Source organism: Hydra vulgaris, chromosome 13 (genome assembly GCF_038396675.1).
Source record: "Hydra vulgaris chromosome 13, alternate assembly HydraT2T_AEP".
In the NCBI taxonomy this organism is placed as follows: Eukaryota; Metazoa; Cnidaria; class Hydrozoa; order Anthoathecata; family Hydridae; genus Hydra; species Hydra vulgaris.
This window is the reverse complement of record NC_088932.1, coordinates 36787501-36813349: the sequence shown is the minus strand read 5'-3', so window position 1 is coordinate 36813349 and position 25849 is coordinate 36787501. Positions and strand designations below refer to the sequence as shown.

The following is a 25849-nucleotide window of genomic DNA, read 5'->3' as shown; positions in this document are numbered from 1 at the left end:
CAGGGCTTAATTTAACGGTCAGACATCGCTGCCCCTCGGACCATTCTTGAGACCTGCTAGAGGAAGGCAACAAACTATTGTTGATTTTTTCAGTAAAAACAATAGTTTGTTGTCCCCATAAACCAGATCTCAAAAACAGTCCGAGGGGCAACGATGTCCAACCATTATATTGAGCCATGATGTAGCATAAGGCATTTGTTAATAAACTGCTATCAATTATAAACTAATGTTTAAAAATATTTTTATATATAGCTAAAGAAAAAATTATGGTACCTGATTGGATATATGGTATGCTGTTTACCATCAAATGATGGCAACAATGATAAGGTATTTTGCTATTTATGTGTCTAAATATGTTCGTATCTCAATTTTTATTGTTACATAATAAAATAATTAGTTAAATATAATCTAACTCTATCTGGTTAAAAATTAACTTTTTTTATTTGCTTATATTTTTTTTTTTTAAATAAAAAAATTAGACAGTTGTCAGGTAAGTTGAAACAATTGTAAATGAAAAACAGTTGTTCAAAAAATCATAACAAGCGCTCACAATAATTATTTAATATATTTCAAAGCATTACAGAATAGTTATCAGTTGTTAACATAAATAAATATATATATACTGTTTTATAAGTTTTAACCTGTCAAATGTATTCCCAGCTTTTAAATCTTTTTGTCGATTGTGATGTAGAGATATTTTACTATGTTTCAAAAATGATTTTAGGTTACTAAGACACTTTATCTGTTATGTGAACTTTTGATTTCCCGTCCTATTTTAAAAGAATATGAAAAAGTTAGTTGTTTCAAAAACGCTAAAACTATAAGCTATATATTCTTTTAAACCTTTTAAATAAAAAATAATTTTAGTTATTTATATTTTAGTGAAATGATTGACACTACTACTATTAAATTTTTTAGAGAGGGATTATAAGAATCTTGTTTTAACTTACCTGAAAAAAAACTATAATATGCTTTAAATATAAAGACACAACCATCTATAATAAAATATTAAATCAATCTTTTTAAATCAATTTAAAACTACACTTTTGTTTTAAACTTTTATTCTAATTATTGATATTATTTGAACACCTAATACAAACAAAAAAGGTTAAGTGTAAAATTCTTTTTTTTGTCAAACTTGTTTTAAATTGAGGGTCACATCAAGTCACATCAAATCACATCAAATCACATCAGTCACATCAGTCAAATCACATCAATCAAATCACATCAACCACATCAAATCACCCAGTCCATTGAACCATGTGTCTTCTTTTTGTGTTATATTTTGACACATTATTCCTGACTATAAAAAATATTGCATGCAAAACTTCAGCTAAAAATGTTTAGCGGTTGACAAGATACTGCAATTTTAATATTGACCTGGTTTCCCAAAATGACCCGGTTTACATAACATTCTGAAAAAACATTTTTCTTAAAAAAACAGGATATAAAAATGACAAAAGTATGAAAATAAACATATATAATGTTTTTTTGACGCTGAATTCAATAAATGTACTTAAAATGCTGAAATATAAAAGAAACATTTTTTTTTTTTTTTTTTAAACATCTTCGCTTCCAACAAGGCTGCAAGCAGCCACTAATTAAAGTTGGAAGTTACTGAAAGAGAAAAGATAAAGATTGTAGAGCAAGATAACGATTGACGGACGACTTAAAAGATTGCAAATTATATGAGTCAGGAAAGCAAGATGAAGGAAGCGAATTCCAAAGAGCTGATGTTTGAGGAAAAAAACTAGACGAATAAGCATTTTTGGAGCACTTAGGAACAGTCACAGAAAAAGGATGACACTTAATTGAATGACGAGTAACACGAGAATGAATTTTAGTTGATGGCACAAGAGACGCTAGCTCTTTAGAGCAGTGCCCATTATAGTATTTGTAGAAAAGAGAAAGAGAAGCAACATTACGACGATGTGATAATGGTTGGAGGTTGGCTGCACGAGCAGGTCCAACTATGTTTACAATGCATTTTTGCACCTTGTAACAACAGTATTCCATACAATGCTGGATTTGAGATTTATAGAGATAGAGAATAGAATCCGAAGTAAGAAAGTGACGAGCTTGATAAAAAGATGCAACCTTAGCAGATGCTAATTTTGCAACTGATTTGATATATGGTTTCCAAGAAAGATTGGAAGTAAGAGTTAATCCTAGAAGATCAAGAGTAGGTGACTCATCGAGTACATCACCGTTCATAAATATAGGAAGATCTAAATTATTGCGATAACGATTGGCTGAAAAAATTGAGTTTTATCTGAATTAAAGTTCACCAGCCACTGTGAGCCCCATGCTGTAGCAGAAGTGAGATCCTTTTCAAGCTCAAATGCCCCCTCCAAGCAATCAGAGGGTGTTGGTTTCTTATCATGACAAGAATAAATGGTAGTATCATCTGCAAACAATGCCACCTTAGATGTGAGAATATCTGGAAGATCGTTAATGTAGATTAAAAAGAGTATAGGGCCAAGGATAGAACCTTGAGGAACCCCTGAAGTTACAGAATAAGAAGAAGAGTGTTGTCCATCGAGGACAACTTTTATGCTACAATTGGAAAGGAAGGATTCAATGATCTTAAAGATGTTGCCGGATACACCATAAGAAGAAAGCTTATGGAGAAGACCAGCATGCCAAACTTTATCAAAAGCTTTTGAAATGTCAAGAGTGATGGCCTTAACCTCTCCACCTTCATCTAATGCACGATAAAACCTGTCAGTTATTACTGTTAGCAAATAGCTGTAGAACGAGAAGATCGAAATCCATATTGATGGTCAGAAAGTAAGTTATTAGATTCAAGATGAGAAATTAAGTGTTTGTTAATTAAAGATTCAAAAACCTTGCTAATGATAGGAAGAAGAATTATGGGACGGTAGTTAGACGAATCAGATTGCTCTCCAGAATTTTTGAAAATAGGGATAACAGATGCCGCTTTCCAGCAGGCTGGAAAACAAGACTCTGATAAGCACTTGTTGAATAGTTTTGAGAGTATAGATGACAGCTCCGGAGAACACTTCTGCAAGACAATAACAGGTATGTTGTCCGGGCCACAAGCTGTAGAAGAGTCTAGGCAGGAAATCACTTTAGATACAGATGCTGGAGTGATATGAATGTCAAGCAATGGATCAACCTGTTTGTTGGCAATATCAGGTAGAAAGCAACTAGTGGAATCAAGAGATGATATTGATGAAAAGTTTTTAGCAAACAATTCGGCTTTGTCTTTAGGTGAGGTGACAAAGTCTGAACCATACAAGAGAGGTGGAATTATAGATTTGCCCTTATTATTGATATTATTAAAGATTCTCCAGAAGTCATGAGAGCCTAATTTTTAAGATGAGATACGAGATTTCATGACCTGAGAATAGCGGGTTTTGGCGTTAGACAAAACCTTTTTACAATTGTTTCTAGCAATAAACAGACGTCTGTTTTCTGGAGAATTGTTTTGCTGATAAATATGGAAGTAATGGTTTCGATTGGCAATCGCAGCAGCACAGTGTGAGGAAAACCATGGAGGAGAGTGAGGCTTGACCTGGAATCGTCGAGAGGGAATAAAAGATTCCATGCCAGCCTGAACCCACAAAGTTATGTAAGAAGCTTATTTGTCGACAGGAAGACGAAAGATTTCTACCCAAGGGCTATAACGAAGAAAACCACGGAAAGAATCCCAGTCAGCTTTACTGTAGTTGTAAGAGGTTCGATAATAGGGGGATTCAGGTGATGAAGAAGAATGAGATATTAGTTTTAGAGAGATCAAACTGTGATCAGAAACACCTGAAAAGGGTGAATGTGGAGAAACTGAGCACTGACTAGGATCAGAAACAAGACATAAGTCGAGTAGAGAAGGTAGATGATTCGGGTTGTCAGGAAAGCAAGTTAGAAAGTTGACTATTTGAGTTAGGAATTGAGAAAGGCAAAAGTTGTGGGTTTTAATGCCTGCAGAGTCACTGACACTAGAGCCTAGCCATTCAGAGTGGTGAGCATTTAAGTCACCGACAACAACTATATTAGCTGATGGATAAAGAGAGAGAGCTTGGTCAATATGATTAACATGCTTAAAAGTTAATGAAATAACTAGTTTCTATAAACCAACTTTGGGGCCCAATATCTCAAAACAACTCCGTCATTTTTTTTATTTTTTTGCTGTTAATATTTTCAGCTGCTTATAATCTTACTAGGCACAAAAAATCTAACTGGAAAAACTACTGGAACATATGGAACTTTAATTTCAAAGATGTGTTACATTTTCAAGAAATTCCCAAACAATAATTGTAAATAAAATAAAAATAAGTTAATCGTAATTTAAAAAGTTACTTAAATATACAAGATTTTTAAAGGTATCAAAGATGTAAGTTATTTTGACTGTGTTTGTAATAGTTCACAATATTGTTTCCATTTTACTAGTACTTTTTCTATTTCAGCATTTTCAAACACATAGTTTCTACCGGAACTAGAGCAAGCTTGTGGAACAGATACTTTTTTCAATGTTGGTGTTGGAAATAAAACAGTAGTCGTCTCTTTCATGCCAGTTAAAACAGATTGATGGACCTTTTGGGTGAAGAAACTTAACTTTAGCATCAACTTCTTCTAGGTTGGTTTCAGTTACAATGCCGATCCACCACTTATCATCATAGACTACAACTACATAACCTCCTAAAGTGACAGTATCAATTTGAAATATATCTTGTTTCTTTTTAAGATTGTGGATTATTGTATAATTAGTGTCCGTACTACACCTCTTTGCCCCAATTCTGTTATCTGCTATCAATTCTGTTAATTGATGAAAGCTATGATTACCAGTGTACTTTTCTTTTTGCTCTTCACGTTGCAATCGTAAGTCATAAATAAATAAATAAATCATAAATCCCATAAATAAATTTTATGTAAATGAAGTTAACAACCTTGATTTTCTCATTGCAAAATTCATACATAGCTTCTAATGTGAGAATTTGGTTTCTGTATGGTCGTTTTAAACTTTCTTGTGCTGTTAATCCTTTTACAGTACCACCAATCCCATCGCATGGTGACTTTCTGTGGGACGTGGCAAAAAAGTTCCATTCAACTTTAAGAGCAAATTCGCTCTCTAGTTGGCATAGATTGTAAAAGCTTTTACAATTTTTGTACTGTCCTGCGCAACCATCAGTGAATAAATGTAATTTGGACATATTGGAAAATTTATTTTTAATATTGGTATGATTAATTGAAAAATTTTGTACACATAAGTTACATCATGTGTAATGTCGTCTGATATAAACAGTAAGAAATATGTTTCAGTACACCTTTATCATCTTTATAGTATATGACTAATGGATGTAAAGAACATTGTTGGGTGTTCCAATGATAGCTTTGTATTTCATCTTGGACTACAAAAGCATAATTTTCAGCAAAGTCGCCAATAATGATAATGTTTGATTGATCTTTATTTTGTTTTAGTTGGTTAAGGTACTGTAATTGAGAGCGAGCAATAAAAGAATGACCTTGTAGCTTTTCAAAGCAAGATACTAATAGTTAAACAAATGTTGGAACATCTGCTGTTAAACTCAACAGTGTTGCACGATCAGTAGTTTGCCATTGCTTGTAGTGTAACTCAAAATCATCTTTGTATTCTCCAAAACTCTCATACAAATATTTGGTAAAGGGTTCTTTTCCAGGACAATTATCACACTGTGAAAGCATGCATTCTTTGTTTTCTAATGAGCAAACGGTTTTCGAAAGTAAATCCTTATACTTTAGTCCAATATTTAAGGCATCTACTAGCAATATAGCATTTTGGTGATAAGAACAAACACAAACAGAATGTGTACCGCTTGCACCTGGCAAAATGAACCACTTTGGTCTAATCGAAGCAAATTTTGAGTAACTTATTTGTATTTCTGGATTGTTTTCTTTATATAATACATATAGTTCCTTTAAATTAAACAAAAGCAGTTTTTTTTGTTTATGGACGTTCTTTTGAATGCTAACATAATCTTTTTTTCCAGGCATAGTTCTACATAAATCACTCAAGTCATAAAAAAATTTAACAGAATCTTCTATTTCTTTGTGTAAGACTTTAACTTTATACAACGGAGAGATAGCTAACAATCCTTTTTTATTAAAAATTTGTCTAGCCATTTTTGCTTGGTATTCTGTAACTGCAAAGTTATTTTGTACTTCTAATATTGACCAACTTGGGGGTGCCAGTGTTAAAAAATGAACAATAGTCCTTTTGTCAGAACATAGAATTTTTTCTTTTATCAAGCTCATAACTTTATCAAAGTTTTCAGCCTTCTTTTTCATGTTATTTGTTTCATAACACAGTTTTGTGGGAGCATTGAATTGACTTTCAGATTTTCTAGTAACGTTACTTACCATTTCATTGATGCGCACAACTTTTTGCTTTCCTTCTGAGAGTACATGTTTTGATGACTTTGAATGGGATTTTAGAGGAGATTAAAATTTTCGAATTTTTCATTGATCTCCAATCTTTTTGATTTGAATGATGATATTAGAAAACCCTCATCTTGTTCACCCTGACTTTGCTTCTCTTCCTTAAGATCTGCTTTTCTGGCAATCTTTTGCTTACAAGGTTTGCAAAGTTTCTTCCCAGGAACAATATTTAAACTACTTCTCATCATGACTTCTGATTCATTTATTGTAACTACTTTTCTAAAATTTTTTCTAAAAGATTTTCTAAAAGTAATTGAATTGTATAAAGCTTATCTGCACATTTGTTTAAAACATTGTTTATGTTTTGGAAAATACAAATCAAAAAAGTATTAAAAAATATTAAAATATTTAAATTCTACTTTTACTCGTGATTTTCTTTGCATGTTTATGGAATGGATCACAGCATGCTCTCATGCTCTCTATTAGGATACATTTTCAAATATTTTGTAGTATGTCTTTCACAAAATATTATTAAGTTTGAGAGTTCAATGTTACAGCGTAATGATATAGTTATTTTTTCTTCATTGCCTAAAGTTTCAATAACATCTTGTTGGCCTTTGCATGCAACTGAATTTAGTCATTTAGCCAATAAAACACATCTTATAATAAATTACTTAGTATGAATGTATTTACTATAAAAAAGAGAACTCTTCTTTCCTACTTAATTTTCAGTTTTTAATATAGAAATAATTCAAACCTTTTCAGAATCTTTCTGTTGTATAATTTTTTACACTGATAGATATTGTTAATTTTCTTTATAGATATATTTATATATATATACAATCTATATATATATATATATATATATATATATATATCTTATTGTTAATTTGTTAAAATTTGAATAAAATTTTACCAATGCTGTTCTATAACTGAACTTTTTATAAACTAGTTATTATAAACTTATACAAAATATAGTTTGCAAAATGCACATAAAAACAAAACAGGAAGTTTTTTTCAGTTGTTAAGATCAAATAACTAAGTTATCATATCATTAAGATTTCCTTAAATATAACAATATTTGTTTTTGTTTTTTTTAAGGAGTCTATAAACCAAATTTAATATTTTACAGAACTCTATTTGCAAGTTTTTTAAAATAATTTATTGAAAATTTGATATACCTTTGAAATTAAAATTCTATATGTTTCAGTTGTTTTTCCAGTTAGATTTTTTGTGCCGAGTAAGATATTAAGCAGCTGAAAATATTAACAGCAAAAAAAAAAAAAATTTGACGGGGGTGTTATGAGATATTGGGCCCCAAAGTTGGTTTATAGAAACTAGTTGTTTTATTAACTTTTAAGCATGTTTCTTTTATATTTCAGCATTTTAAGTACATTTATTGAATTCAGCGTCAAAAAAACAATATATATGTTTATTTTCATAACTCTGCCATTTTTATTTCCTGTTTTTTTAAGAAGAATGTTTTTTCAGAATGTTATGAAAACCGGGTCATTTTGGGAAACCAGGTCAATATTAAAATTGCAGTATCTTGTCAACCGCTCAACATTTTTAGCTGAAATTTTATGTGTAAACTTTTCTTTTTAAGATGCAACAGCCGAAGAAGTTTTTAAAAATGAGTTTTTAAATTTGAGGACCCATGGTTCAAAATTTCCTAAATTTTGGGTGATTTGATGCGGAATTAGTGCGGCCGTGGCGCAGTGGTTAGAGCGCTTGCTTTATAAGCAGGAGATCCAGGTTCGAAACGAGCTCTGGACAAATTTTCGCGTCACGGTAAGGAAGGAGGCGTGAACTTCCTGGTTAAATGCACTTCCGCGGTGCTCTGTGACAAGACCGTTAGGACTTCTTGGGGCACCTAAAATAAAAATTAAAAAAAAAAAAAATTACCCTGGACTAAAGAGAACTAAGTTTAGTTTTATTAGAAAAATTTAATCATGATGAGATGTGTCATGCAAGTTGATTTTTGTTTATAGTAAAAGATAAAATTTTAATAGTAGGATATTGTTAAGTCCCCCCTCATGTATTTTTAGCCCCCTCACCCCGAATTACATCATTGCATGATGATGTCTTGCAATGATGTCATACAATGATGTAATCCAATGAGTTAATGGGGGAATGATGTAATGCAATGATATAATGCAGGGTGAGGGAGCTAAAAATACATAAGGGAGGACTTGGCAATATCCTACTATTAAAGTTTTATCTTTTACTATTAAAAAAAAAAAAAAAAACTTACATGACACATCTCATCACGCAAAAATTTAACTGTAGGATAGCCCACACAATAACGCCTAAGAATTAGTCAAAATTTAGCTTTAATTATTTTTTATTCTTTCTAGGATATTACATAAAAGTTATCAGTTACAAACATAAAACATCAGTTGCAAACTACATAGCCTGGTATATAGCTAATATATGGGCTGCTACATTGTTATTTCAATAGCTTGGGGGCTACCCATAGCAGGCCATAGCAAGATTTTACGAAAACGGGTAACGCATTTCTAAGTAAACTCAACTCAGCAAATATATTTTGTATTGTTAGAAGTTATATTGCGTCACTAGCTTCTTTTTAAGTACCGCATTGTAATTAAAGCTATTTTATCAACGCGTTAAAAATCATACAAACAGTTTTTTTTTCTCACAATAACTAAAGTTACAAACAAAATCTAAGTTCCTATTTGAAAAATCATTTTTATTATTTTATTTCAAATATGAACTAAATTTTATTTTGAAAAAAATTTTTTTTTCATAAAACGTAAAATAATATTTGTTTATTTTCTTATAATTTTACAGTTGGTTTTTGGTTATTTTATTAACTGTTAATAATTTAATAATAATATAATAATAATAATAATAATAATAATAATAATAATAATAAATTTTTTCTTATTTATTTTGTGAACTCTTTTTAATAATGTTTTTAAACAATAAAGAGTTTTTTTTTTATTATTTATCAGTTACCGATAACATATTCGTGATCATAATTTATTTTCATAAATTAAACGAACGCCATTAAAACTTTACGTTATTGAATTAACAATAAACAAAGTATCTTATTGATAAAATATTTACATCAAAATAAATCGTGCATTTTTTAAACTATTACGACAAAAAATAATTTTTATATTTAAAAGGAATTTATATATTTAATTCCTTAAGATAAAACTTAAAACACTTTATATTTTTTAACTAATTTTCAACAACAACAAAAATATTAAACAAACTGTTTCTTTAACAAAAAATCTATTAGTTTACAATTGCGGTTAAATGCTATTGCTTATGACGTTTTTTCTTCTGAATAAACGTCACATTAACAACATCAAAAGATAATTTAAATATTCTTAAAGATAAAAGTTTTTGCGTAGCGCAAAACTGCTGAACGCGTAGGCAAATCGCCTTTTCGCAGGCAAAATGCGAGCTGCGTAACGCTTCTTAACAAGGCCTGCCATAGCATACCCTACCCAAACCCAACCCTACATAGCTTTTACACAACATGCTACAACAAACATATTACATTACTATATTAATTATAATATTACATTACTATTATGTTACATGAAACACTTATTAATCAATTTGCTGATTTCTTATAATGCTTAAATTAAAATTAAATTGCTTATTGGCAATTTATTTTATTTAAATTGCAGGCACACTTTATTTAAATTATCAAAAAAATATATACCATTTTTTTAATATAAAACATTATCTATGATGATTTTATAAATTAAGACAACTTTAATCTACAATTGCGTCTTTAATAGGAACTACTTAGTTCATATATTCTAACACAGTTATTTCTTAGGTACAAAAAAACGTATATAAAAAGTAATATAAATATATAATGGTTAAAATTCCGATTCAGATGTTGAACTATAATTTGATTGCAGCTTTTGTAACCCCTCAACATTTATTAAGATATATATCGACGGTACTACTCAAATGTCTCATCGGGTAATTCTGTGTCAAAACAACAACAAAATTTCAAAAAAATAACCCACTACCTCTAAATGACTTAATTTTTGCAACAAAGGTACTTAACTAGGCTAAAAAGAATTCCACAAAGTTGTTTTAAACAAATCGGAATATTTTAGAAGTTATGCTCGTTTAAAATTCAAAACTTTGTAACATTTTTACTTATCATGCTCCCCTAGCAACGTCCTTAGTAACAAGTAAATGTCAATACATACATTGCTACCTTGACTATATTATTTCATAATTTGAAATTTTTCACATATTATTAGATGCTAAACCATAAAATTATACTAAGAAATAACAATTTTTTATATTCATTAATAAATCAAAAATGGTAAATTGGCGTTTTTAATAAAATTTAAAAGTAAACAGGCTTACTATAAGAGGAATTACAGAAAAGGTTATGATCTATATATTTCCAAACTTCATATTCTTTAAGTATGTATAAATACCTATAAAAAAAAAAAAAAAAAAAAACTGAGTTGTTTTTCAAAAATTTAATTTTTATTTTTGATTGAAAGAATATTGAGATTGAGACAGAAAATTGATAGGTATTTGTGTTTAGGCACAACCAGAAAGTAAGAGTTCTTACTTATGTGTAAAACTACAATATGCATATTTAATAAACTCAATTAAAAATATTTAAATACTAAAAACAGGTATTTTCACTCAGAGCTAGTCAAAAGTAAGAGGTTTTTTCACTTAGGGATAAAAATGCAATATTCATGACATATCCATGTCCATAAATAGTATCCATGTCCATAAATAAACTCAATTCTAAATATCAAAACACATTAATTCTTTGAATTCCATGTTTTTATGAATTGACAAATTTATATACAAATTAGTGAACTTCTTCACATATTCCTTTGTTTTTCTTTGGACTGTAAAACAAAACAAATGTAGATAATATTTTTTAACAAATGCAAAAATATTGTCATATACATATCATAGACATACACAAACTGTCAATTCTAAGAAATAATTGATAAAAGGAAGCAAGCAAATGTTTTTTAAGATTCAAGGGCCATGTTGGTGCATAAATTTAAATCCCACATCAACTTTGTACATCACTTTGCATCTCACAATTTTTAAACTTGTAAGTCAAGGTAGGGATAGTGTCATCACTGCAGTATTTCATCTTAACTTCATTTTGACATACAGGAATAAATTCATGAAAGTCTCTTGTTCCTGGTATTGTTTTAACATTTTTAAATTGTTCAGATTGTAATAATCTTGTTTCTATCAAACTTTCACTTGAAATATAAATAAAGTTTATACCTTTGATGTTGTTAGTGCAATATGTAAACATATCACGTGAGTTTAATATTTGATTTGTAGAAACTCTCTGCAAACTAGCATTAGCTACAAGCCGTTTATCTGTTCCTCCTATACCATCACAAGGTTGCTTTCCATGGCTGGTTGCAAAGAAAACCCGTTTTGCATCTATTCCAAAGTCTGATTTAGGCTGACATAGATTAAAAATATTTTTGCAGTTTTTATAGAGATGAACAGCCATCAGAAAAGTAGATCACATTTACAATGCTGGGTATCTTTTGCTTTAGATTATTGATAATTGATTTTTGTACCTCGTAAACCATTGGTACATCATGATTGTTATCATTTGATATAATGCAATATGAAGTGGAATGCAACACTTGATTTTCTTTATAATAGACAAATACTGGATGAAGTGTGCACAGAAGATTATTTCAATGAAAACCTTGTACTTCATCCTGCACAACAAAACTATAGTTTTCTGCAAAATCTCCTAGAATTATTGCACTATTTGATGGCAGTTCTTCTTTAAGATTTTTTAAATATTTAGATTGGCATTTAGAATATATATAAGCGCTGTTAGTTTGACTAGTTTTTCCATCACCATATTTACATAATTTGGTATGCTTACAAGCTGTATAACTAAATCTGATCTATCAGTAGTAACCCATTGGTTAAATTCAATAGTATCTTCTTCTTCAAACTGCCCTATTAGTTCGAATAACTTTTCTTCTAATTTAGATGTATTTTTTGGACATTGTGTACATCAATGTAACATGCATTCTTTGTTTTGCATATCACAAACAACAAATTTATATAGTTTATGGTAATCAATTTTAATGGGTAGGAGAATTAACTTCATGTTTTGATGGTAGATACAAACGCACAAAGAATGGGTTCCTGATGAGTTTGGTAAAACACACCATTTAGGTCTTGAAACATAAAAATTGGAAAAACCTAACTTTACATGTGGATATCGAATTTTAAATGAAACAAATAACTCTTTTAAGCTTGATAAAAGTAGTCACTTTTGCATATGGACTTTCCAAGTAACACTCACAAAATCCTTTTGACCAGGCATCTGGCGAAAGTTTTCATCATCTTCATAAAAAATTTTTACTAAAATATTTATTTGATCAGGGAATATTTTACCTCGCTTAGTTTGTGGAACTGCAAGAACTCCTTCCTTCTTTGCCAAAGATCTAGATTTTATTACTAGATATTTTGAAACACCAAAATACTCACTAGCTGCTTCAATTGACCATTCTTGTGGGCACAAAGTCAATATTTGAAATTTGTCTCTAAATGAACAGCATTTTTCAAGTTTATCTTTTATCAAAACTAACATTTTTTCGAACTGAACAACTTTTTCTTTTAAATCAAGAATATATTCATTATCAAAAACTTCAACTTCTGTCAATGGAATTTTTAAAAAACTTGATAACTTTTCTTTGAAAACTGTTGGTATTGTTTTAATTTCTTTCCCAATACTCATACAACTCGTAAATGGTTTTCCATGAAGCTTGACTGATCAATTATACTGAGACTATCCGCCAATTATACTGAGACTATCCGAAAGTTCTTGTCTGTTTTTATTTATATCAGCTTCTGGTTGAACGTTAAATACATTTTCTTTATTTATATGTTCATTTGTGTAATCATCAGAAATATCAATGTTATCAGTATTAATTTCAGTGGAAGCTTTCAATTTGACTAAGCAATTTGTAAAATATTTTTGACCAGGTACAATATTGAACCTGATGTTTAAAGCTATGGTTCTTAACGTGACTTCTCTGAGAGAAGCTAAATTAAAAAATATAACTTAATAAAATAAAATGTGCCTAGTATTAACCAAAATAAAGACCGTAAAATTATGACAAAGTAACATTTATAAAAAACTTTATGACAAGCTTTACTAACCTTTGCACGGTCTTTTGTGAACTAACAGTGGATCACAGCATTTATTCTGAAACACAGGGAACTTCTCAAGATAGAACTTTTGATGATGAAAACATAAGTCAATAATCAAAACATCAGAAACACCAGACCTCAGCGCAACTAAATTTTGCTCATCTGGAGCTAAATCTTTAAAAAATTTTATTTTAATGTGGTTTGTAAACGTTAACTTGTGACAACTTGATTTTAAAATCAATCAAATCCAAAGGAGCATTGTGATGTTCCAGCCATTATAAAAATATTTAATTTTTCTAAAACCAACATTAAATAAATAATAATTTCTAATTAGTATTATAACCAAAACTTTATTTTAAAATAAATAAGTGTAATCATAGCTATTACACTTATTCATTTTCAAAATAAAAATGAATTTCTGATTTCTTGTTTAATTAACTAAATGGAGCAAATGGTTCTAACATTTCAGTATTCTATATAATAATACTTATGTGAGAAATTATAATTTTTTTGTGAGAAATTGTTTTATAAACTCTATATGGAGGTTATAACCAAAACGGTAAATAAAAATGCAAAAATAAAATTGCAAAAATAAAACAATAATAAAATAGATATGTGCATTAAAAAACAGTGAAATAATTTTTGCCTATTACAGGTATTTATATATAAACTATTATTGTAAAGATTTAAAATGAATAGATCAATACCTTTTCTGCAATTAATCTTAAACTAGACATGTTTACTGAAAAATTATTGTTAAAAACCCGGTTTTTATCCTAAAGTTTTTATTCAAATATAAGATCTAATAACTTTAAGTAATTATTTTTGATTTCTTTCTTCAAAAATTTCTATACCAATTAAAGTTAGTAAACGTATGGTTAATGTAACTGTGCAAACTTTAACATTTAAGTGTTGCTATAGATGTTGCTAAGAGCGCGAAGAATAAAAAAATGTTAAAAATCTCAAACTTCAAAGAATCATAACTCTCAAAATAATGAAATTGGCTCCAAATAATTTTTTATTGTTTCTAACGACGGCATTAACTGCATTTGTGCCAAAAATCAAGTATTTCTGAGATAGTGGGTTATCTCGACTTGTTGTTTTGACATGGAATTACTCCATCTTGTTTTTGTACGCTAAAACGTACGGTTTATGCCCAGCTATCAATATTGCATCATCAATTGTCTTGTCATCTTTAAACATGGGTTAGTTAACACCACAGTCAATATACTGAAAATGACAATATTCTTGAAAATATAGCTCATGTCCAGCTATCAATAATGCATCTTCAATTGTATTGTCATCTTTAAACGTGGATCAGTTAATATCACAGTCAATATACTGAAAATGCGTTCTACAGACGAATTTAAACATGACATGCACATTATGAGAAAAAGCATGTGACTTCTTTATAATCTGCTTTTATTATTAATTATAATGCACTCCATTCGGAGAGAAATACTTTAACTTCCAATCCCACAGCTTCTAGAGGAATTTTAAATTCATTCATCAATAAAAATACACTGTCATTGCCATACCTACTAAAATGATGTTGACTGCAGATTTTTTTACTTGGATAGCAGAATACTATCAAAGTTAAGGCTACCCATATTGCAGAACTCAATCTCAATAAACTCTTGATACAATTTTTTCAATTCATGACCCGCTTTGAAATAAGAAGAAACAAGAAACAAGTTGAACCATCCTTGTTCTTGATTCTAAACTTCAGTAAATCAATAAATCAATTAAAAAAGTTAAAAAAAAGAACCAATAAAATTGTTTCATTACTCAACTAAATCTAGCCAGCCTTAGTTAGATCCACTTCTGGTTTTACCTTATACATCATAAGCATTTTTTTTCTGCAGAAAACCAATGATAATGGACTCACCTTCTCCAAGACATTCAAATAACTGCAAACTATGCATAAAAGTCTGTAATCGTATAACCGTTTAGATATCCCAAAAAGCTTAGCGTACATTTCAGCTTCACAATCAGCAATAACATTATTAAAACCCACAATAAGTGAAGGCTAATTATGAATTAACCTTGTAAAAACTACCTCTTCTAGGACTGACAAAGCGCGTTCCTAATAATTTAGGTAATGTGTAGAATGTAATAAGTGCCTCGGCTGCTATTTTAACTGCCACTGTTAATTTGCCTGAATTGTGAAATAAACACAATCTCTACACTGAACAACATTTTTTACACCACCTTTAATTGCCATTCCATATGGTGGTTCATGTAGTGAACTTTTACAAGCCAATTTCTTTGGTTTTTCATTTGAGTTAAAACCCCATTATATATGCCGATATTGATGCTAGCTCCATCTGAAGTAATGCTGACAAGTTTGTTTTGGTATTTGTGGGTAAAAGAATGTTTAATGCTTCATTAAAAATGATGTCAATGGCCTTTTTAATGGCATTAGCACCCATAACACCCATATTGTTTATCTCTAGTAAAGATACTACAAGGTATGTAGAGATACCATTTTGTTCAATACGCAGAATTAGCTCTTTCTTGTACTTTGTTTTCCTTGCTTGAGAACCATCAGAAAAAATGGAGAAAAAGTTTTTTGTTTTCTTGGTAACGATTTTAGCAATTTTTTTTAACAACATTGGAGATGCATGAGATTAACTGACATGCTAAAGTCAATTAAATTCTATATGATTTGTGTTTATTTTATTAGGGGCTGTTCAAATAACACATGACTATTATAGGTGGAGGATGTGTTGAGAAGATGAAAATCTCACCAAATATCACATGGTGATTCCATTTTTTCATTTACACAAGGGAGATAGAGGGCTGTAAAAATGTCAAAATATTGTGTATTATTTAAACAGGTCCTTGCTTAATATCAAATTAATCTTAAAAATAAATTACCTACTTGATTGTTGCTTATTCCATAAACAAGACTCACGCCATTAAGTCAATAACATTTAATAAGTATTTCAAAATGACTATTACAAGTATGGGCATACTAAAACCAAGTATGTCCATAAAATATATGATCATCCTAAAATACGCTTTGGGAGTGATTTGTTTATTATTTAAAGATGTTTGAATATCTAGATTTATGAGGCGACTATTTCCAGTTTCTTCAGTAGAATTTTCATTATCAATTAACACTGCTAATTTATGAATATATCCTTTAAGATGAATCAACCTATTAAATTAAATATCAGAAACTTAAGATCAAAATTTAAGTATTTTATGCTAGAAAAATAATACCAAATATATAAAGAGAAACATATAAGTTACCTCTGAAAAAATATTCAACCAAATTTTTTAATTGAAAATAGTTTATTTTCTGAAATCAAAAATTTAAATAAGCTACTAATTTTAATTGTACCTGATGTTTTGTTACTACACTAGTTCCCTCTGTAAACACATTCAAAGAATAAACCACTACTCCTTTAACTGAACGATCTACTAAACTATCTAATTTATTTCTTACACGAACTTTACACCATATTTTAATTACTATTCCATTTTCTTCTGTGCATCTGATAATTGCTGCTTTCTCCCATTAGAAAAGTTTTTAAGCTCTGAGATTAAAAACTTTTTCTCTTATTAACTTTAATTTTTTTTGGTTCCAATGACATTCTTAAAAATTCTATAACTTAAACTGATATTTAACAACTATTTTTTCTTTTAAAAACTAACCTGAAATTAAAATTGAAAGACCCATGCACAAAATATCATTTTTGTGGGTATTCCTTTTCATTGGTTTTGCCATTACACATTTACATGTGCAAAAAAAACTTTAAATATATATTTGTATTATATATATTATATTTATATATATATATATATATTATATAAATATATATTTAAATATATATTTATATTATATATATATGTATATATATATATATTATATAAATATATATTTAAATATATATTTATATTATATATATATATATTATACTTTATTATTATATATATATTTTATTATTATATATATAATATATTTTATTTAAATATTATCATATACATTATATTTTATTATTATTATTATTATTATTATTATTATTATTATTATTATTATATATATATATATATATATAGATTATTATTTTTAAGGACAATTAAGTAGCCTCCTCGTTTGTAGTCGCCTTCTTGGCCATGGGGAGGTGAATTAAAATTAAAAAATATATATATAGCGTGGAAAATAACATAATAAATAACAAATAACAGTCAATGACAGCCTGATATGACTAAAAATCCTATTTTGATCTCCCAAAACAAATTCTTGGCGGTCATTGTTGACTGGTTGAATTAAATCAAAGATTTAAACACAAGGTTTGACAAATAATCAGGATGTTGTTTGGAAAACACATATACTAAAATTCCAAAAAATAATTTAAATTTTGAATAATATTATTTTAATTATCAAAATAACACAAATTGGTTACCCTTCAAGCAAGTTACTTATTTTTTCATTTAAGTTAACTTGTTTTTGTATTTATAAAGTTAAGTCAAGAAGAACTATTATTAAGATTTAAACAAAGAAAAAAAATTCAAATATTTAAACAAAGAAAAAAAGAAAAATTTTGACCATCCACAAAAAACACTTGATTGTCAATTCCTTGAGTTGGCCCGTCCAATTGATTACTCACCTTTGATTCCTTATTTTCCACACTGTGTGTGTGTGTATATATATATAAATATATATATATATATATATATATATATATATATATATATATATATATATATATATATATATATATATATATATATATATATATATAAATTAGTAAAAAACACTTATCTAACTGTTATCTTCTACTTTAAGTTTCACCATTGCTGGATCATCAGGAAGAGTTCAGCAATGGTGAAACTTAAAGTAGAAGATAACAGTTAGATAAATGTTTTTTACTAATTTATTATTGCTCTGTTCTTTAAGAACATTGAGCACTCTATTTGTAAAATACACTAACATAATTTACATATATATATATATATATATATATATATATATATATATATATATATATATATATATATATACACATATAGGCTGCAGGCTGGATTCTGATGACTTTAGATTGCTGGTTCAGCCATCTAGGTGTTACTAAAATATTTCAAAATTTCCAAGTTTGGTAAAAAATTTGACAAATTAAATCTACCGACTGCAATGGAACAATTAAAATGCCCTTTTTTTTTCTCTATTTTAACAAATAAAAATAGCATAATAGACAGAAGACGATTCCATACAGTAGTTATTCTATTAAGAATAAAATTTTTTCTTAATGGATACCATTCTTTTATTAAATCCTTTTTGAATCAAATGGGATTTCTTTGGTATGCATTTTGTATGTTTTAACAACTCTTCAGGTTTTATTATTTTTGACATAGATGTACACCATTTAACTTGTATTAAACTGTGGACAATTTTGAAGAACTTGATTAAATCTCCTCTTAACCTACAAGTTTCTAGAGTTGCAATATTAAACTTTTTAAATGTGATTCATAACTTAGATATAAGAGGTTTCTTGTTCAAGTTGGTCTTCTTTGGATTTTTACAAGAGCTGATATACTGTATTTCTTTGATGAATTCCAGATTGGTGCTGCATATTCAAGAAAGGGTGTAATTTGATGAATTCCAGATTGGTGCTTCAATATTCAAGAAATTTAATGTAAGTAAATATATTTACTTACATTAAATTTCATCTTCCATAGATGATACGTTTGGCTATTTTATCTTTATCATTTTTTAATTCTTTTCTTAGTGTCTCGATTTCACCCAGCTCAGCAAGAGTCTTACAATCATCAGCATTTTTAAATATTGTAAACAAAAGCAGTCCAAGTACTGATCCTTGTATTAAACCACTTACCACTTCTAAATGGACTCCAGTCAGACTGGTTTTCACCAAGTACTACTCGTTGTTGTCTGTTATTTAAGAATGATTTTATACATGTAGCAAATTTATTACTAAAACCGTAAGATCTAATTTTATGGTTAAAATGTTCATGCAATACAGTATCAAATGCTTTTGCAAAATCAGTAAATAATGTCATGAATAATATAATGTAAAGAATGTTAACTGGATGTTTGTTATGTAAAGCCGTACTAACAAAGTCTTGACACTAGAGCAAATTTGTGCCACAAAAAAACTCATTCAAGATGATTATCTTGAATGAGTTTTTTTGTATATGAGTCAAACCATTTTGGTTCTAAATTTTTTGCTTGTTTAGTATTTTAATAAGAGAATATAATCAACATGTTTCTTTGTATATTGATAAGAATGTATCATAACATATTTGAATACAGTTGCAGGGATTGAGTAGTTGTGACCAATTCATGCTACCTTTATATAAGCTTAGATTCTCGTAGTCACCTTAAGCATAATTGTGGTGGTGGTTAAAAAAACGGTGGAAAATTTGGTTATTTATATAATGGTTATACTTATATAATGGTTAGTCTTAGATCCAGATGTAAGAATTAAAATAATCGAAATTTGAGATATACATCCTAGCAGTAGCTTTCCTTTGCCAATTGATAAACAGCACCACTGTTGCTAGGCACAGTTATCATTTAGTATTCTATTATTTGTTTCAGTACTGATATATTTTGAATTAACATATGCAGTGGAATATATATTAATATATACATATTAAGATATATTCCACCCCCACGACTAGCAATCTTTTCTAAACAAATCATGGTTGGTAATATAAGGAACGGATGTTGATAAAAAACAATGTTAAAATTGTGATGAAAAATGATTGTTTGAAGCTCTTGCATTTTATTGTTTAAGGATGTTGCATTGGTATAATAACACTTCAGTGAAATTTGAGCTGAGTAACCAGCTGATTTATATGATGAAGTTTTGTATAATGGCTTCAAATTTGAATGTATAAAGACTTTCGAATTACTGATTGGTTTTAGTTTGCCTCCCTTCAAGGCTTACTTTGATTAGAATCTCCTTTTATGATGCTTTGAAGCATAAACTGACACACCATTTACAAACACACTTAGCCATTTAACGTAAGCGATAAGCCATTTCGGGCTGCTTTTTATCATCATTTTTTTATTTGTCATCATTTGTTTTATCATCATTTGTTTATTTAAACAAGTCTAACAAGTCTTTAAGCAGTAAGATAAAAGAGGTAATTAACATTATAAAAACCACTTATGAAGTTTGGATAACAATTACATAAAAAAGTTTGCATAAAAAATACATTTTATATTGATGCATTTACAAATGTAATTAGTTAAGAAAAAACAAAGAAAATTGTATTATTATTATTTTAACTTTTTCATCAAAAATGTTCAGCAAAAATAAATATTCAGCAAAAGTAAAAAATAAATGTTACACAACGCTTAAAAAAAGAAATCATAAAAGAAACGTATTTAAAAACTATTATTTACTATCTTGCAAGAGCAAGAATATTTATTTAGACAACTTATCATAACAATAAATAACAATAATACAGAATTTAAGAAAAAAAAAATTATTAACTAGAAATAGTATATGTTAAATTTTATTTAATATTAGCGGCATTTTTAATATTTTAAATTTTGTTTGTTTGTTTTGTTATAATTGATTTTATCATTAATTATTACAAACTTGAAACAACATCTTATAAAGAGTTAATTTTTTATCATTAAAAACTTCTATGGATATAAAAAACTTCTATGGATATAACCCATCAATTTTTTTGCTTAAATTTTTTTGCTTGATGATTGATAGCTCTTGCATTGTTTTGGTTTATATTTATAAGTTTCATTTTGCGAAAAATATTAGTTTAGAAAAATAAAATTTTATAATAGTTACATAAGCTTTATATAATTAACAGTTTGTGTATTATCAAAAAAGTGAAAACAGAAATTTCCTTATAATTTAAAAAGAATTTTTATTAAAAAAGTTATTTAAATCAAAAAAATGTTGTTGTTTTTCTCGGTTTATCACAAAAAAGTTGCGCTTTCACTTGCCTTTAATTATTTAGAACTAAAATAAAAGAAAAATTGAACCAAAATAGACATTCCACAATATGTACATTTAGAAAATAACACTTACAGATTTGCTTTTCTTAATTAGTTAAATAAACTTGTTTTGCGATAGTTTATTTTATTGCGGTAGTTAAAAAAAGTTAATGCCCTTAAATAAATAAATAAAAAAAAGATAATTTTATGACAAAATCATGACGAGTTAACAAGCCAAGTATTTTTTTATTTAAAACAAGGCCTGTAATCAAATTAAATTTGCTTTCTTCATTCGATCCTTTTAATTTGTTGCTTTTTTTATCATTTCTCTCTACAATAAGTTTTTTCCTATTATCTTGCTCCATAGGAGATATTGCTTCATATTAGTACATATTTTTTTGCTCCATTGGAGATATAATCCTTCTGGCTCTATAAGAGATAAATCTGCACTAATACAAATTTGTCTATAATTTTTATTGCTTCTTAGTCTTCTTGCCAAATTTAATGCAATAGTACCATCTATCCTATCTATCCTATCTGATTAAAAAATCCTTATTCTTTTAGTGCTTACTCCTATTAATTCAAATAAATTTGTTGTGTTACTTTTATCGATGATATGTTCTAGTGAACTAGTTAAGTTGTTTCCAGCAAGGTCATAAATAATTAAATTTCCCTTTCTTTTTGTTCCTGCAGATATAAACAACAAAGTCTTGCAGATATCTTGAGTTATAACCATAAATAAGTACACTTTTATACAAAGCCAACTTTTATGTTAGAGTATTTTTTTCTGCAAAAAACAAGATATTTCCAAATATTTGCAATAAAAAGAAATACAAATGTCTGTAGTCCAAAAAAAACCTCTAACAAAATAAACAGAAGTTTAAAAAAAATTTTAAAAGGTTTTTCTGTAACTTTTACAATATAAATAAATTTTTAGCTTCGAGTTTGAGTTTTTTGATTTTTATTTTAGTGCTTATACTTTTTCTTTTTCTATAGTTTGTTTGTTTTTTTAATTTTTTTCCAAGCTTTAAGTTTAGCTTAACATTTCCTTTTTAAGCACATTTCATTTCTGAAATGTTTAAATCATCAAAACATTTCAACAGTAGTGGTCAAGTTGTCGAAAAAAGAATTATTTGCGTGGTCAGCTATAGCCATTGATTGCACACAATTTCTGTCTGAGCCTTTTATATACACATATATAAATATCATGCGGTAGTGGTAGAGCGCTCGCTTTATAAGCGAGAGGTTTCGAGTTCAATCCCCACCACGTCCCTGGTAATACCGGGCTCAACATGTTTTTCTGCGCAGCGGCCTTATTCGTCAAGGTTCATGTTTCGAAGTTATAAAGTTGAGAGAGGGTTATAATCGCAATTAATTAGGCTCCTGGTCTGTAGTAGCCTTCATGGCCTTGGGGAGGTGAATTTACATATATATATACATGTATATAAATCTACATATATATATATATATGTATATAAATTTATATATAAATATATATGTATATAAATTTACATATATATACATATATATATTTATTTATTTATATATATAAAAACATATATATATATATATATATATATATATATATATGTATTTATATTTATTTATATATATATAAATATATTTATATATATGTATATTAATATATATATACATGAATAAATATATATATATTAATATACATATACATATATATATATATATATATATATATATATATATATATATATATATATTTATATATATATATATATGTATATATATGTATATTAATATATACATATATATATATATATGTATATTAAAATACATACATACATATATATATATATATATATATACACGGAAAAAAACACATACTGAAACTTTTTAGTCCCTGTGTTATAAGTTTCAGGTTATTAGTATAAAGGAATAAAAAGGAGGTATTCTACTATCATTCATGGTGGTAACCCTCCTTAAATAAAAAAAGTAAATGGACTTTACAGCACTTGATGCAATCATACAAGAAGGCCTGGGGTCAGGTCATCATTCAGACACATCCAAGAAACATCATGAATGGTTCAAATGTTTCACCAAATCATTCAAACTCCTAAGTGATGAAAATAAAACTTTGAAAAATAAAATCGAAGAACTTGAATGAAAAATTAAATTTGGAACACGAAATCCACTGAAAAAATCTTTCAGTGAAATAATATCAGGTGAAGTTAAAAACAACGATACCATTTTAACCATTTGCTCTGTTTTTGCACAAGAACAGAAGAAAAAAGATAAAAACTTCAACAACATTATAATTAGTGGATCGCCGCTGCCATCAACAACTGATGTAAACGTGAGGATCTAAGTCATATAATGAAGATAGCAGAAGAAATTGGTGCTCCAATAAGCAAAATAAAACAGATAAGATGACTGAAAAAAAAAAAAAACACTACAGCGAAACTACTAACATCAACCAGACAGTAGATCCAGTATCAGCAAAACCACCATTAGTTGTTGTTAAACTTTTAGACCAAGAAGCTGTGAATTTCTCAGAAAAAGTTGAAAACTCAAAAACTCTATTAATTATAGTAATCTTTATCTGAATAGAGACAAAAAGGCAATCGAAAGAGGCAATCAAATGAAGCAAATCTACGCAAAATATGCAAGGAGAACAATAGATTAGTACCACATGAACAAGAAAAAAACAGGTTTACTCTATGTTACAAGCTCGAAAATGGCAAACGTAAATATTATGCTGTCAGAGATGGTGAAATAAAAATGATACTACATAAGGAGACCGCGACTAATGTCAAATTAGATCAATCAGACTATAGCAATCCATAGATAATCTGATCATATGCAGAGTTCTTCAGTCTAACAATCCCACATTAACAAGATCTACACCATCAAGTAGAACGATCAGTTCTGTCAAAAATTCTAGTACAGCAGCACCATTGACAGCAACCTCTCAAAAATCTATAAGCTAAAATAGTGTACTAACTAGTTCTGCCAAAGATAACATTATAATAACACCATTAACAATAAGCCCTAGGACAAGTGACACTAATAATGATTAATAGTGAGAAGCCTTATTCTATATTCTATCTATAAGCCTGTCTCTCAACACGTAATCTTTCCTACTTTTACAATGTCTGTTGGCTCACAAAAAAACACACTTGACTATAAGGGGTGTACCCTCGTGATTGTCCGATGGCACAGGATGACTCATGTTCTCCAAGGGCAACTAAAATTTTAAAAAAATGCCTGTCAGTAGCTCGGCAGGACGACCAGACGGTTTGTTACTTATAAAAGTGTGTTTAATAATAAAACTATATTTCGAACTATAAAGATTTTATTCCTTACAGTTATTTAAAAGAAAACCTAAAAAAGCATTTAAAGCAGTTCAATTGTTGAATTAAGCGATTGCAAAATGCAAAATCCGGAAAAATATCTGGTCTTCAAAATTTTAGTTTATGCAAAACCGTGTAATTTGTTTTTTCAGAGACGAATCAACTTAAATTTGTTAGCAAAAAAGTTATAAAAAATAAAACAAAACAATAAACTTACAACTACAAAAGTAACAATACTCTAGTAACTAGCTGCATTATAAAAGTAAAAACACTATAATAGTGTTATTAATTTTATAACACACTTATAACTTTTATAACTCATTCTTTGTTCAAAAAACTTAAGTAATCCCAAATTTTAATTGAATTAGAAAAGCATCTAGGAAAATAGAGTGGATATTCAAACAATATTTAAAACTTATTAAAGAACTTAAACAACTTTATAAAAACGTACTGTATAAAAACTTTAGCATTATGAAAAACATACCTAATGGTCTGTAAAAATGCACGTTAATTTTAAAATAAACTAATAAAAACTTTTTATTAGTTGATTTTAAAATTACCACGTAGTTTTACAGACTGTTAGTAACATTTTTCATAATGCTAAACTTTTAATAAAGTACATTTTTATAAAGTTGTTTAAGTGTAATAGTAAAAGTTCCTGAAATTTTTAATAATATTTGAATATACACTTTATTTTTTCTAGATGCTTATCTACTTTGATTAAAGTTTAGAATTACTAATGTTGTTTGAACAAAGAACTTTCAAAGTTATAAGAGCTTTATAAAAGTAATAACACTATTATAGTTTTATTACGCAAGGATATAATATCCATCCGCTAGTTTTACATAGCTGTCCAACCGAATGGGCAAAACCTTTAGCCATACTGTTTCAGCAATCACTTGACCAAGGTGATGTTACTACTGCATGGAAAGCAGCAAACATTACTCCTATATTCAAAAAAGGCTTGACCACCGACCCAGGAAATTATTGACCTACCAGTCTCACCTCTGTCACGTGCAAACTACTGGAAAATATA

General features: G+C 28.3%; 2 long non-coding RNA genes across 2 annotated transcripts in view; one reads left to right on the top strand and one right to left on the bottom strand.

Moving 5' to 3' along the window:
- Nucleotides 1–272: 272 nt before the first annotated feature.
- The window catches only part of LOC136089504 (uncharacterized), a 71440-nt gene continuing 45863 nt past the window's right edge, over nt 273–25849 (top strand). The window contains exon 1 of the long non-coding RNA XR_010643114.1: nt 273–327. This is a non-coding gene — a long non-coding RNA (uncharacterized LOC136089504). The remainder of the gene's footprint in view (nt 328–25849) is intronic.
- Nucleotides 642–13848, bottom strand: LOC136089505 (uncharacterized). The gene is made up of 3 exons (XR_010643115.1): nt 13564–13848; nt 10744–10817; nt 642–770 (listed from the first exon to the last, which is right to left on the bottom strand). It is a non-coding gene; the product is annotated as an uncharacterized LOC136089505 (long non-coding RNA).